Source organism: Limulus polyphemus, unplaced genomic scaffold, assembly GCF_000517525.1.
Source record: "Limulus polyphemus unplaced genomic scaffold, Limulus_polyphemus-2.1.2 Scaffold111, whole genome shotgun sequence".
Classification (NCBI taxonomy): Eukaryota; Metazoa; Arthropoda; class Merostomata; order Xiphosura; family Limulidae; genus Limulus; species Limulus polyphemus.
In genome coordinates, this window is record NW_013665721.1 from 1,129,736 (window position 1) to 1,145,230 (window position 15,495).

At 32.8% G+C, this 15,495-nt stretch overlaps 1 protein-coding gene across 6 annotated transcripts in view; it reads right to left on the reverse strand.

The window, feature by feature from the left end:
• Positions 1-3,141, reverse strand: part of LOC106471374 (sodium channel protein para-like) — a 98,311-nt gene extending 95,170 nt beyond the window's left edge. For all 6 annotated transcript variants that reach the window (XM_022400823.1, XM_022400817.1, XM_022400826.1 and 3 more), the window contains exon 1: positions 3,128-3,141. The gene's annotated coding sequence lies outside the window, so the exon portion shown is untranslated. The remainder of the gene's footprint in view (positions 1-3,127) is intronic.
• Positions 3,142-15,495: the final 12,354 nt, after the last annotated feature.

Genomic DNA, 15,495 nt, shown 5'->3' on the forward strand with positions numbered 1-15,495 from the left:
TTCGTTATACTTTAAGCCATGAGGTAATATCTTAATTCAATATAAAATAGTTATCGGAATCAAAAGTAGGAATGCAGCCAATCACAAAGTACAGTGAATATATGTACTATACAAAGTCGGTCATAATATTGATATAATAAACCTGATGAAACTAATTTGAATATGTCAGCTACATTCAAGTGTAACATGGTCATAAACATGTGAAACATGTTGCTATTAATGTATTTTTCTTATAGCCATTTGTACTTACATGGTTTACAGACATTAATTCTAGATCAACAAAACATCTTTTAGCCAAGATGATACACAGTTCACAAGAACGTATTACTACACTATAAAATTCAGCACTTCTAGACCAGAATGTCAATATTTAGCTTCAGCAAATAACGAGGGAAATCTCCAGTGTCACAACACTGCTCAATTTAGGCCAACGGTCACTTTGTTCACAGCCACCTTGTAGTATACAAGCTGAAATACACATCAATTGACGGGGAATGTTTAAACTTAATTAAAACAATGTAAATTTAACAGCAATCATATATTTCAAAGTAATAAAAAATTTTAAATTATAACAAAGCTTCTTCATAAACAATTTTGTAGTTTTTCTTTCCATTTACCAACAAATAAAGATTTTGATATGATCCCACCTTTGAACACCCTACATCTCATTGACCATGAGAAAAGCATGGTTGTTTGAGTAACAATCCAGCAATTGTCATACTTTGACCGTGAATCCCTTTAGAATATTCAACCTGCCAAAACTGTTTGAGATTGAATAAATAGGCTGAGAGAAGTTAGGGTGCAAACGAACACAGATTTCGTCTTTATATATATGTATAGATTAAGCAGTTGGTTATTTTGAAGTAGTAATCATCAGTGTGTTTATTGTTAAGACTGATTTTTGATTAGACGAGTGTTATGGTCAAGGTAGACAGTGGATAAAGAAGAGAGTTTCTTACATGTATATCTTGTTGTGTTTAATTGGAAATATGGCCGACTGCTATAAACTGATAATGTAGTAGACTTGTTGACGGTGCACGTGAAAATAATAAACTGTGGAGTAAAGTAAAATTAGTCTTGGCCATTTCGTATTATATATATATATATATGTACGACTCCTGCCACACGATTTAGTGACGAAAATTATTGTAAATCCCGATTTGCTTATGTGTTCACAAATGAAGTTGGGAGGTGAAATTAGATTCTGTATACAATATTTTCAGTTTCATTTTCTGACTGGTTGACAATACAGGCTCCTAACTCTTCACCAGTGAAAAACATTATTGGGAAATATTGTGCCGAAACTTGGAAATCTATAAGATACTTAGTTACGATTTTATGTTTAATAGAAAAGTGAATGATAATTCTGATTTTATGTCAACACATCTTGGCTGGGAGTATTCAGTACCCAGAAATAAAGTGTCACAGAAAAATATATCACAATTTGGCTTACAGCATGCATGTTAATATCTTTGAAGGTTTTTGTCTAACAGAAAATCAAGACAGACCTTTTCCTTAAAGGGTTTGAAAGAAGAATTCTTTTAAGAATCTCCTTCTAGAATATAAAGCCGGGAACTTAAATTTCGTGGTACGGTTTTAAACTGTTAGGTAATCTTTCACAAAACTGGAACATTTGTTAGTAATATATGCCGCGAGTATGAGTTTTAAAAAGTGGCTTTAGATATAACTCGCATATATAGTTTTTTTAACCCTGCTTTAATGCAGACACTCAGTGTTAGGTTGTTTCAACACACGTGAAGAATTCAGAAGGGCAAAATGCCAAAATACTTAACTCCACTTTCAGACAAAGAATTGTTACTGTATAGAAAGTGTATCCAGAGTTAGGTCTTAATTAAACAAAGTTATACGCTACATTTAAACAAATACTTTGATGAATGATAATTGCAAGAATGTTAATAATCAAAATATGAGTCCATGAACAATAAATAATGTTTAGCGATATTCTTTAAATACCTTATCAATTATTTTTTAACACCAAGCGACAGATATAGTAACTAATTTGTATTAAAGGTTCTGCTTAGCTTCAGTTCTTCTGTAACGGCTGGAGACAGAATAAAAAAATACCTGTGTATACAAATTCCTCTCTTATTTAGAAAACTTGAGCTTTAAAAAAATCTTTAAACCATTAACGAAACGAGAAAAGTATTTCAACATGTTTTTTAAGTAACTTTGTGATATATATATATATCAATTACTTACATACCTACACATATATATATATATATCCACATTTACACACACGTACATATATATATATATATCGATTAGAAAAATACCTGTATTTTTCATCCAACATTACACTCTCTCTCATGATTTCACAGCCCCATACTGATCTGATGAAAGAACTTTTTGGAGATGTTTAATATTTTAACTGGAACTTGGTTCCCAGGAGAAGGAGACCCTGGTAAACGTTATGTAGCAGAAACTATATTTAAACAAAGCTCGAGTGAAAAAGGAGTAACATATGTACAAGAAGGGAATTCACAGGGATTCGAGCAACATGACGCACACACTAACTGCTCAACGCAAATTGAAAGCAATTCTGTTTTAAGTCTGCGCGTTGTCTCGACCTTTATCCAAACACCATTTCAGTTACAGTTACGTTATTCTGTGAGGAGATTATATGATATATTTCTGTTAGAAACCGAGTTCTTTATGAAGGAACAAACTAATAAAACAGAGACTACTTAATTTGAATTTAACTGGTTCTCTATGCGTCGGATTGTCAGTGATGCACAACCTTGTTGAAACATTTAGTCTTGTTTATATAATCTAGCCAAAAAACGGTGACGTATACCTAGCGTTTCTTAAAGTAGAATTAATAAAGAACAACAAAGTATGCTTACATTTCGAATGAACAATGAAAAAAAAACATTCTCATTGTTAAAAGCGGAAACACTATTTTTTACATTCTCTTATTTCCCAAGAAGTGGTATTGTGAGTCATCCTATTCAACATAACTATTCAGTGATTACATGTAGAACTAATTACATTGCCATCTTAAGACGGTCTGCATAAGTTAAACAGTGGCCACTGTCAATTTAAACACAAGTAAGTAAATTATAGTATTTTACTCAAAGTCAATATGGACGGGCTTTCACTGTACAAATCAAGAAGTCTAAACTTAAAATGCAAATTCACAATTTTTCATTAAAACAAAATGATTACTTTCTGCCTAAAATCACTTTTTTGAATAATATTTCAGTTAAGTTTACTCACTATAAATTAAGTACAAATACTGAAATGTCAAAATGAACATAAACCAGTATATCACAAAACATACACCCTTAAATTATATAGTTATTCTAACTTTGATATGTACAATCTATCATACCCCCCCTCCCCCAGGAGCACATCGGAAAAGCTAAGAACTTATAACGTTATAAACCGGGTTTCGATACCCGTGGTGGGCACAGCACAGACAACCCATTGTGTAGCTCTGTGTTTAACTACAAACAAACAAAAACAACTTATCATAACCATATTAGCTGTAATGGAAAATATCAGTAAATACTTCTTCAACTGAATCAGTTCACGAATACCATTTATGTATTATAAATTGGAGGATAAAAAGATACTTCGAAAAGTTTAGTTGAAGTATTATTTTTTAACATTCACAACTTACCAAGTCAATATTTTAGAAATAGTAAATATTTTTAAGTGATTCCACGTGCATTAGTACTCTGTAACCATCTAAATGATATCACAGGTCTGCGATGGTTTTATTGTCTTGACATTTTTACATGTTCTGCAGTAATTCCTGTACGCTGAATCCGAAAATGATATCCATTTTTCTCCATCACGTACAGATTTTTCACAAAACGTCATAACGCAATACATAAAAGAAAGACCACAACACGTAGTTTGAGACTAAAAGACGCAGATTCACACACACACACACACACACACACACAAACAGGATGAATGAGGATGTATATTCGTTTGACATCAACGTTCTTACCTTTTCTCCAGTTTGTTTGTATTTTTGTTAACAAACATAATAAAAAAAATGTTCAATTTGGTAAACGAAATAATAATTTGATCTAAGTAACAGTTATTTTTTCTTCCAAATTTGTAAAAAATCTTTACGCGATAGGAAAAAATTAGTATTATTGTCGAAATCTGCGTATAAGAATTACTGTAGAACATGTAGAAAACATTTGTTAAGAAGTTTAAATTCACAGTCCTGTGTAATCTAATTTACGAGTACGATGGTTTTTCAGAAATCCATAGGCGCTATATCGAATAACATGACAGGTTTGATATAGTGTAGAATATCATTAATACCCGTTTGTTTCTACAACTGCTTGAAATATACTATAGTTGAGCGGAAATATCATGGAAATAACGTGTGTGTACGTGACTTTTCTATACGGAAATCCGTCTTGATTATGTTGCGCGATGTTGCCTGAGACACAATGAGGGTTTTTACCACTTCACTCTATATTCATGGATTTTCATCATTTGTAAGATGCCACATTTATTTTTACCACTGTTGGGGTACGACTTGTTGCAGGTTTCTTTCTGGATGGTTCTTGGGGGTCCAAGTTGATCTCTATTCCTTTGTTTTCCAATAATATCAAATACAAAGGATATACCCTTCTGAGCAATTATAAATACTCAGTCTCAGCACATCTTTATGATCTGAGTGTATGAATATTTTGCATTGAAAATGCTGTTATATTCCATTGCCATTATTTTTCGGTGGCAACACTGTAACACATACAATCCATTCCACCACGAGTTTATATCGCTTGTGGATATCACGCGACTTGCTAATTTGAACATACAAAGTTGTTTTAAGGTGTGCCATCTACCTGAGTAAATGTTGGGAGTGTTTATGTGGAAAGTGATAAAACTCGTTTTGTTCTTGTTTTGGAAAGCTAATCGTACAAATGAATATGAATGATTTTCGCAATAATTAGAACTGGCAGGGGGTTTATGGTGTGTTTAATTGTGGTTTCATGGCGATAATTGAGTGATTCCTAAATTAATCTACTTAAAGTCGAATAAAAGACATTAAAAGCATTGTAAACATGAAATTTAGTTCAATATTGCAATATGCTTTGTCTTATTTCCCATTTGGTTTGTTCTTGTGTAGGGTTAACACATGAGGTGTGGAATTCCTCGAATCTAGTTTAGGTTAGTGACACGTGGCTAACCAAAGAATAAATCGGATTTCAGAATTTCTTTCACCAAAAGACATAATTCTGATGATTATAAAAATAAATTTATACGACTGCCTTCTATTTTAAAGGACTTGTAATACCCACAGTAGGTTCTCTCACAGGAGCTTTTCAAGCTTTCTTAAAGATGTAGACTGCACGTATGCATACCTATTGTTTACATATGGTTTATATGGATCTTCGAAAGAATTATTTCCATTAAACTGTTGCTAAGACAATCTAAATTGTTTTATCAATATTAGTTCTCTTTTTATTAAAACTTTCCCTACGTGCTTTCTTAGCGTAACATCAACTACTTATTTCAACAACCTTTTTCACAAAATACTTTTGTTTATATTCTATTTAAACTCCAAATCCTACATTATTCTAACTGTGGATGAGAAGTTTGATTGAAAAATTTATGTAAATCGTTTTATAAGCTGGTCATCAATATATGTGATATAAAATGAAATTAATTTGATAATTGTAGAAATGCTGAGTACATATATGTATTTAATGAGCAGGATTGCTCTGTACTTTATATTTTTGTAGGCTAAATTTTAATGTTGTAGTTTAGATTTTAGATATAGGGAAATTTAGGTCACAATGATGACGTTAAATTAGGAACTAGAAAGCTCTACAGCTTTGAGGTCAAGTTTTCTAGTACATTAGAAAGTAGATTATAAATACGGGAACAGCAAAGCATAAATAAAGTTAGTTAAGTGGAAAGGTAGAGTAAATCAGTCAGTATGTTTTTGTTTCAGCAACGGAGTTATACAAATAAATTTATTCTTTACTTTATGTAGCGCAGGTAGTGTTATTAATAAACGAAGGCCTACAACAAGTTACAACATAGAAATATGTTTATAAAAACTTTCCTACTGAATATTTAAAAATAGACTTTCTGGTAAAAAAATTAAAGCAATGATATTTTATTTCATTTCAAAACGAAACCTTCAGAGTTTCATACCATTAGTATGAAAATAATTTAAGGTCCAGTCCACGTAAACGATAATAAATTAATCTATGTCTTCCTTAACGTTTTTACAAGCATAAATACTGTGGAACTTGTACAGTTCTTATAATGAAAGGAATTTTTCAGAGTCGCGTAGACAGAGACGAGATGAAGAAATCGGTTTCCTATGTTTTCATACAATACATTGCTATTGTGGACTAAGATATCCAAATTTTAATCACGTATAAAACACATAAAAAACAAATATAAGGTACAAATAGAGCTTACATTCTATAACTATTACATCGAATGTTAGTCGTAGTTAGTATACAATGTTTCGAAGTATAGAAAAGATCGGAAAGATTCTAAAATATAAAAAATACTATTGATAATAACGATAGGTATCTGATAAAAATATTTAACTAGAGGGCAGCACTACTTGTATAACATTCCTCTTCTGAGACGTTTAATGAAGTAGTTTGACAAATGACAAAGAAAATGCCATTTTCAAAAAGGAAAAATAAGTCGATTTGCTTTAATATTCTACGGACTCTATCTTGATTATATAACACAAAATTCCAGTTTTTGTTTTTAAACAACATATTTTTTTTAGTTTTGTAACGTTTGCTCTTAAACGAAAATATTCTAAACAGTTTACGAGTATTTATTTTAAATTAAAAAATTTACTTGAAGAAGTATTCGGAAGACAGGACCTCGAGGTCTGTTTCAAATTTTTTTTTAAAATATTTAGATATTCTGTATTTCATTATATTTCAGAGTTAACACATAATATCGAAAAGCAAGAAACTACACTAAACTTCAGAAATGATTTTATGCTTGATGTTTCACCTTGATGACTTCGTTGAGGTGCTACATTGCAACTGTTGGAGCAATCATGCCTTAAGCCTATCGCAAGCAGTTATGCTGTACGATTAGCTCATAATTTGAATATCAAATTTATCTTTCAGTTTATTTAGATTAAACAATAAGTAGAACAATATGATGTATGTGTTTTGTAGTTAATAATACTTTCTCAGTCTATTTTCCTGTGTCTTAATATATGCTCATTTTATCTTTCCATCTTTTAATATATCCACAGTGTTTTTTCCATAGTTAAATGTTTCTCCTCTATATTTTACTGTGGCTTTTCAAACCACTTTCTTATAACTAAACATTTCTTTAGATTGTATTTTCTTTGTTTAAAAGTTATTTAATCTGCTTATCGTACTTCATCAGTTTACCTTCCCAAAGTTTTATATTTTTTCACTTTGTTATTCCAACTATTTAAAAATTGTTTAGTTTATCTTATTGAATATTTTTACTTCTCATTATATCTTCCCAGAGTTTAATAATTAGTTTTTCCCTATTATTTAACACTTTTTTTAGTGGAGTAAGAAATCCAAATGTCAAGTGTACTTACCTTCAGTCATATACAAAACAAATATCAAGAACAACATCATTTGAAATATAGCTTACATTCTATGACAGCGTATGTTATTCGTGGTGAGATGTTGGGAGGGTTTTAAAATTATTCCAGTTTGGTTACTTATTATAATTAACACTTCGTTAAACAATCTTCCTTTTGTTTAAAACTCTTTCAATCTGCTTCATTTGTTATAATCCTTTCCCAGCTTATCTTTCCAAGGTTTGGTATTTCCCTCATTTTGTCTTCCTTCTGTTTAAGACTTGCTTAGCCTCTAACATGCCCCCTCCAGTGGACAGCGGTATTTTTGCGGACTTACAACGCTAGAATCCTGGTTTTGATACCCGTGGTGGGCAGAGCACAGATAACCCATTGTGTAGCTTTGTGCTTAATTACAAACAAACAAACAAGCCTCTAGCTTACCGAAGTTTTTTACTTATCAGTCTATTTTCCCGTGTTTTGGCATACAGTATTTTAAAATTACATCACTGAAAAACACCCATGGATGAGCCTTAAGGGACTTCGTGGGAGAGAAACCTGGATGTTAAAATAACATAGAAATATAAACTTTGGTTAAAATATTTAACTGAGTGAGATTCAGAATCATGGAGCTAATTACTTTATTAGCTATGTATTGTCAGCTGTTGGTAGAATTTAAAAATACGGATAGCAGCTTTTCAAACCAATGATTATTTAGATTATTTATTTAGCACTGTTTCAAGGAGACTTAATAAACATGATAAATATTTCTAAAGTTTCTGTCTATGTGTCTATTGATTTATTTGTCTATTTATACGATTTAACGTGATGCACTTTATTATTTGTCTTTGTTTATGAGTTGTCTTTAGATTTTACAAGTATAATAAAAAATGTTTACATTTTAAGACAAGAATCGATACATACGTGTCCTACAGTAATATAGAAAGTTTCAATGCTACAAAAAGCATGAAACAAGAAAGTCAAAACTATAAAGACTGAATTACTTAAAATTAAAAACATTTTATCCCTACATTGGCAAATAACTATAATTATGCTAGTCTGAGCTAAAGTAGGGTAAAATTGTTAAATTTTAAGTAACTCAGTTTTTGTAGTTTTGACTTTCTTGTTTCACTACTTTTTGTAGCATTAAAACTTTCTATATTACTAAAGCTGGCTAGGTTACGTATATATCAATCCTTACTTGTCTTTATAAAATAATATATATATATATATTATACTTTTTTGTCCTTTTTATTAGTTATATTTTTGTGAGTCAGCAATACCAAGTGTGGGGCGCACGTATACCCGATACGATTATATTACTCATCAGGATCTCTACCAACACACCCTCAAATCCAATTATATGCCAAAGTAGCTCATGATTTGTATTATATATATATGCTAGCATTCTTTTCTGTATAAGAAAAGAATCACTGGGACTACAGATGGAAAAGCTTTGTGAAATGATTAGAGCGATAAGCTTCGTTATTTTTTCAGTATGCTTGTCTGGAAAAGTCACTTACTTACTTACTTAGATGAACATTCGTTAAAATAGTGAAATATTGATTCATTCCATAAATACGTATGCATGAATAGCGACCTAGGTGGCTTTATAAGTACAATAAACTTTAGATTTGCTCAGCCAATACTGTGAAATAGTCATTGTTAATATTCAGACATCTTAAAGGTGGTTTTAAAGGAGTGATTTTTATGGCCACCATTTTGTTTCATCACGAGCCCTACTATTAAGTACTACCGTTCTTAATGATTGACCAGTTATTTGAAGAGAAAGAGAGATTGAGTTGTGTTTTATCATTTTCCATTGAATCTTTTTTAATAGGGGGAAGCTTCTTACCATGATTTAAAAACATGAAAATATTATGAATAGGTCTTCATATTTGCTTAACTATAGGAAATCTCTTACATCATTGACTTTAAAGACTTGTTTTCCTTCTTCTTCAGGCCCGGCATGGCCAGGTGGCTAGGGAGCTCGACTCGCAATCTGTGGGTCGCGGGTTCGAATCCCCGTCACACCAAACGTACTCGCCCTTTCAGCAATGGGGGCGTTATAATGTGACGGTCAATCCCACTATTCGTTGGTAAAAGAGTAGCCTAAGAGTTTGCATTGGGTGGTGATGACTAGCTGCCTTCCTTCTAGTCTTACACTGCTAAATTAGGGACGGCTAGCGCAGATAGCCCTCGTGTAGCTTTGCGCGAAATTCAAAAACAAACAAAACAAACAAACCTTCTTCTTCTTAACTTATTTATTAGTAATCCTTACAACTATATAGTTAACTAAACACTGTTAACTAGTTGGTTTTAGTACTGATTATAATGTGAAATCCGTGTTGTTTAATGTGATAAAGATAGTTGTGAAATAGTAGAATTAAGACATTATTAAGAAACAAATTTTTATTAAGCAGCTTCGGAAAAAGTCACAGTCTGTGTCTGTTTTGAGAACAAATTGACCATTTTTAAAAATAAGAATCAACATTATATAAAGCACAAAATTAGTGCTTTTTGTTGGCTGATACTCTGCCTTTTAAGTAGTTGTTTATATCAGCTAAATTGATTAATTTGTAAGGAAAAAAGACTATTTAGTCAAAACCCAAATGGATTTTGGTTATATATCTTTATTATAATTTTGATCTTTGGGAGCTCTTTGATTTCTGGCAATCACACACACACACACACACACACACACATAATGGCTATCTTTTTTATAGCTTAATTTAGAATACTTTGGCTATAGAGTTTGGACAAGAAAATCGTCTTCTTGTTTCAAACTGCCCTAAGGGTTTTGTATGTCACTCTAAACATAAACATAAAAAGCTGGGGCTGATTTCAAGAGTTGATAAGGGTACGATTCAAGAAAAACGTGATCTGGATGCTAAGGGATATCATTACATCGAATGTTCTGAGGAACAGGCGTTAGAGCAAAAAGTCAAAACATGAAAACTGGGTTATTAAGACGCTCAAGGAAGACTGTTGTTGTGATGATAAATAACTGGAAATTTGCTAGGCACGATGCAAATAAAAAATTAATTCATAGACAGAAAGCAGTGAAGACGTTAAAAGTGGTAGAATGTTGCTTGAAGGTACACAATATACGGTTTTATAGATGCATGAAACGTGTTAAGAACTTAAAAGCCCCTTCCCCCCAGTGACACAGCGGCATTGTCTGTGGACTTACAACGCTTGAAATCTGGTTTCGATAACCGTGGTGGGCAGAGTAAAGATAGCCCATTGTGTGGCCTTGTGCTTAACTTCAAACAAGCACAACTTGAAAAGATATGCAGAGAGAGAGAAAAAAGAAATATTGATGTTTAGTTACTTCAAATGTCTATCAGTTTGAATAGGGAGAGTGTTGATTGAATTTGTTACGTTTCACAGAGTCTTGTCAGACGTCTTTATACAACAATATCCTCTTCATTCGGAGGCATGTTTTATAAAGATCACCTTCCAGGTTTTATAAGAGTATGTATTTGAGATGTGATTGCTCGATTGGTTGTTTTATATTTTTCCCAAAAAATATAAAATGACTCTTGGCATTTTTTTTTGTGAGTACTGAGGTCATGTTGTCATTCAGTTGAGAACCAGATACGCATAATATATATACATACATTAAGGTCGGGAGCAGACCACTCTGCGCATGTCTTTCCATCATTTTGAATTGATAGATCGAACACGGTTGATCGAATAGTGGGATTGGAACGTCTCTCTTATAGCCCAACATGGCCTCAAAGGGCAAAAAGATTTTCTGGTAATGGGATACGAACCATTCACCATCGGATTCATAGTTCGAGCTCATAAAATGATAGGATACTATATGCCTTCCATATGAGGGAATTAGTGACACATAAATCTATGATTAAGATCCCGAATGAACGCATTATTTGTAAATATTCACAAAAAAAGTTTTACAATTTTACTTATTAGAAATAATAAGATAGAAACTTACCGAATTTCATAAATAAAGAAATTCAGAATACCATGATTAATAACGGTTATTTCCCTTGAACATTTTATTTTCTATTTCAAATGTTAATTAAATCTAGCTTTACTGATATAAATATAAATTTCAATTTGGGTTTTCTTATAGAGAAGCCACATCGGGCTATCTGTTGTGTCCACAGGGGAATTAATAGTCTCGAAAGTTGTTGTCTGTTATTAAGCACAAATCTACAAAAAGAGTTATCTGTGCTCTGCTCACCACGGGTATCGAAACTCGATTTCTATTGGTATAAGTTTGCAGACATACCACTGTGCCACTGGGGGGCATAAATTTCAAATAGTGAAAAAGTAATTCAACTAAAACAAAATGAGTAATCGATTTAAAACCATTCAAGCTTAACGATCACGTTTTATTTCAGTTTTAACATTTCATTGTGATCTGAGGTGCTACACTAGTTATCATTAAGAATGATAAGCACCCAGTAGCACAGCGGTATGCCTGCGGACTTACAACGCTAGAACCGGTTTTCGATACCCGTGGTGGGCAGAGCACAGATAGCCCATTGTGTAGCTTTGTGCATAAATTCAAACAAACAAATAAACAATAGAATGATAAATCTCCTTAATGGCAGATAAAAATATTTAGCAAATAATATTATCAGGATTTATGTCACTAGATTCTCTCTCTGAAATTAATGTTTTAAGCTTGCATTCTGGTTGTGTTTAAGTCTGAAAATCTGAACCTGAAACCATCGCCAGATTTGAACATAGTCAGAATGCCATGCTTACAAAAACTAATTTCAGTGAGAATATCTAGCGAATGTTTTAATGTTAATTTGGTATAATTCTGTGTTGAGTTGGATTAAGTAGAAATTAATTTGGTATTTTCTACCTGAACAGCGTCTTATGCGATGCATAAACTAAGCAGCCTATTGTTTCAGACAATAACACTCCCTAATTTTGAACTAATGATTAGATGAAAGGCAATTAATTAACACGTCTACTCATAATTGAATAGAAAGACTGACTGCCACTCTTATAACTCATCCTCGCTTGACAGTGCGATATTTGTTCAGCAGTATACTGCTAACACAAACCTTGGATCTTCTAATTATCAAGCCGGTACGCTACCTACTAGGTCTAAAAACAGTTCAATAATAAGCAATTTAAATTGAGGTGAGGCTATACTAGCCTACGAAAAAACAGATGAAAAAAAACTACTAAATTCATTTTGAATTTTATGGTATATTCTGGTTTTCAGAAACATCCTGGGGTCGGGCAAGACCTAACAGTTTGTGTGTCGGGTTATGGATTAAAATATTCACGGTTTGAACTGCATTACCACTGAACGCACTTCGCAATTTCCAGCTGTGGTTGTATTTCAAAATGATAGTTATTCGGTTTAAGGAACAGCACAAAACTGTTGTTAGAATAATTTCCTTCTGGTCAGGAGATAAGAAAATTAGGAAGGACTATATCTGAACTCTTGGTCGTTTAGCCTATGAGCACATAATGAAAACCCATTAAAACACCTTCATAGCTTCTGTGTTTTTAATAGTGTAGAAATTGTCTAAAAAGTTGTAAAAACAACTAGTTATATCAAACAAAAATAATTTTCAAGTTAAATAATCACAATGAAATACTTTGTCTTTCATATATCTTTGAATGACTAAAACAGAATGAAAGATAACGTCGTTATGTTGGTACGACAGATAATATCTATAAAAATAATACGCTTACGTTTGTCTATCCGTATCTTTTCTCGCAAATTTCTCAATCAAACACTACAAATCTCATATCGTTGGGCCGGCATGGCCAGGTGGTTATGGCACTCGGCTCGCAGTCTGAGGGTCGCGGGTTCGGATCCCCGTCACACCAAACATGCTCGCCCTTTCAGCCGTGGGGGCGTTATAATGTGACGGTCAATGCCACTATTCGTTGGTAAAATAGTAGCCCCAAGAGTTGGCGTTGGGTGGTGATGACTAGCTGCCTTCCCTCTAGTCTTACACTGCTAAATTAGGGACGGCTAGCGCAGATAGCCCTCGTGTAGCTTTGCGCGAAATTCAAAACAAACAAACAACTCATATCGTTAGAAAGGCCTTTGTCCGAGGAGTATGTTGGATTTTCAGTTTAGAATCACTTTACCTGCTTTTTGCTAAGTCAAACTTTTTAATGCAATATGTATGCACACGATGGCATAATGTCGTTGTCATTACGTGACGACTAGCTTCGATTTCAACTTTAGCTGTTTTCATTTGCAAAGTTTTTTTACACAAACAACACTTAATCCGCGTGTAATTTCCTAAAAAAGATTAACATTTCACTAAATGCAATTTCTATGGGCTTTCTCGACTTATTTAGGTCTAAAATACGTATGCCCAGTTCGTTCAAAACCTTATGCTTATTACTTTATGATTACGCATCAGACGTTTCTGCATATTCAAATAAGTTTGCCTTCATTACAACTTTACATTTGCCTTACTTTACAATAACTTAGCACCGGTTTGTTTCATAGACTGCTATAAACACCTTTTAGCTACTTTTTTCTTTAGTACGAGTTTTATTCTTCGTTTTTGTTAGCTTCTTTGTTTTAATTCGAAAACCCGTGTCATATACTGAACGCTCATAAGTTTCATACTCTGTACACTATTTTAAATATCATTACTATACTTTATGAGTACTTTGTGAGTTTGTTAGTCTGATCACATAAAATCTTGTCAAATAGACCAGGATTTATCGATCTAACACATAATGTCTGCAAGTAAGAGTAGCTTAAATGCCGTGCGTGAAAATGATAGAATAAGAAAATTCAAGTGAAGGGCATGAAAACTAATGCAAACATTTAACGGACCGCGGCTAGTATTAATATTAATGCATAAAATATATTTAATAAAAATATTATTTCGGTTGAACTCATGGTAACTCACCTATTCCAATGTATGTGATAATGATCTAGTTGCACAAGTAGTTTCTTCCGTGCTTTGTAGATATCTTTTTATAAGTGTTTGACATTAGATACTGTTAATATTTAGTAGGTTCTAGTTCCTAAAGGTTATTCCGCAATATACGAACAAAAAGGTACTGCTCGCGCTTTAAGACCCCTTTTATAGAAGAAACGACCATGGATCGAGAGTACGATAGAACACAACGTAGATTGGAAATGCTTTGAATCATAGCTCATTGCATGGAAAACACACCCAAATCTCGTTTTCTGTCCTAGTCTGTATCTATGCGTTCTCTACGGATTTATACTGTCTACGATCAATATCAGGTCGCTGTGAAAGTCGAAGCTGAGCTGGAACACAAGAGCGCTCATCCAGTAACTGTAAATGTGTATGCATCATTTATAAAAATCTTACATGCTTTAAGTGATTGTAAGTATATTAAACCTGAAATTTCAGAGTGCTTTAAGCAAGAAAGTTTAGGAAATTGTTGTCGCAAATGGGTTCATGCTGCTTCCAAATATTTGAAAGCTTTCGACTTTCTGCATCATTAAAAGCGACATTTTTCAAGTCTCCTGTTCATAACATGCTTGTCGCTGCTTTCAATTATACTTTGGATTTAATAGTTAACTAATAGCCGATATATAGTCAGTTTATGATATTTACTAACAAGATTGATACACAGTTATCTTTTATACAAACACGTTTTAATATACGTACAAAAATACAATTTACAACAACAGTTATTACAAATAGTTATTATAAACAATGATTCATAAACAAAAGTTTCACAAACTTACAAGCAATAAAAAGTCTTATTTCTAGTCTGGAACTTCCTTAATATCTTATCGAGGGTTCACGATGAGCTAGTTAATTTCGAGTTGACGTGGGCACAATTCACTTAACAGGGAGCTAGCTAGCCCTGTAGTCTTCACTGTTCATACGCCTATTAGAGATTTGAGTTTCCACGTTAGGTAATGTTTTCGTAAAAGTACTAATGTCCGATGTGAATCCACTGAAGTTAAATGATTTGTAATGTTCGAACTTTGTAGATGC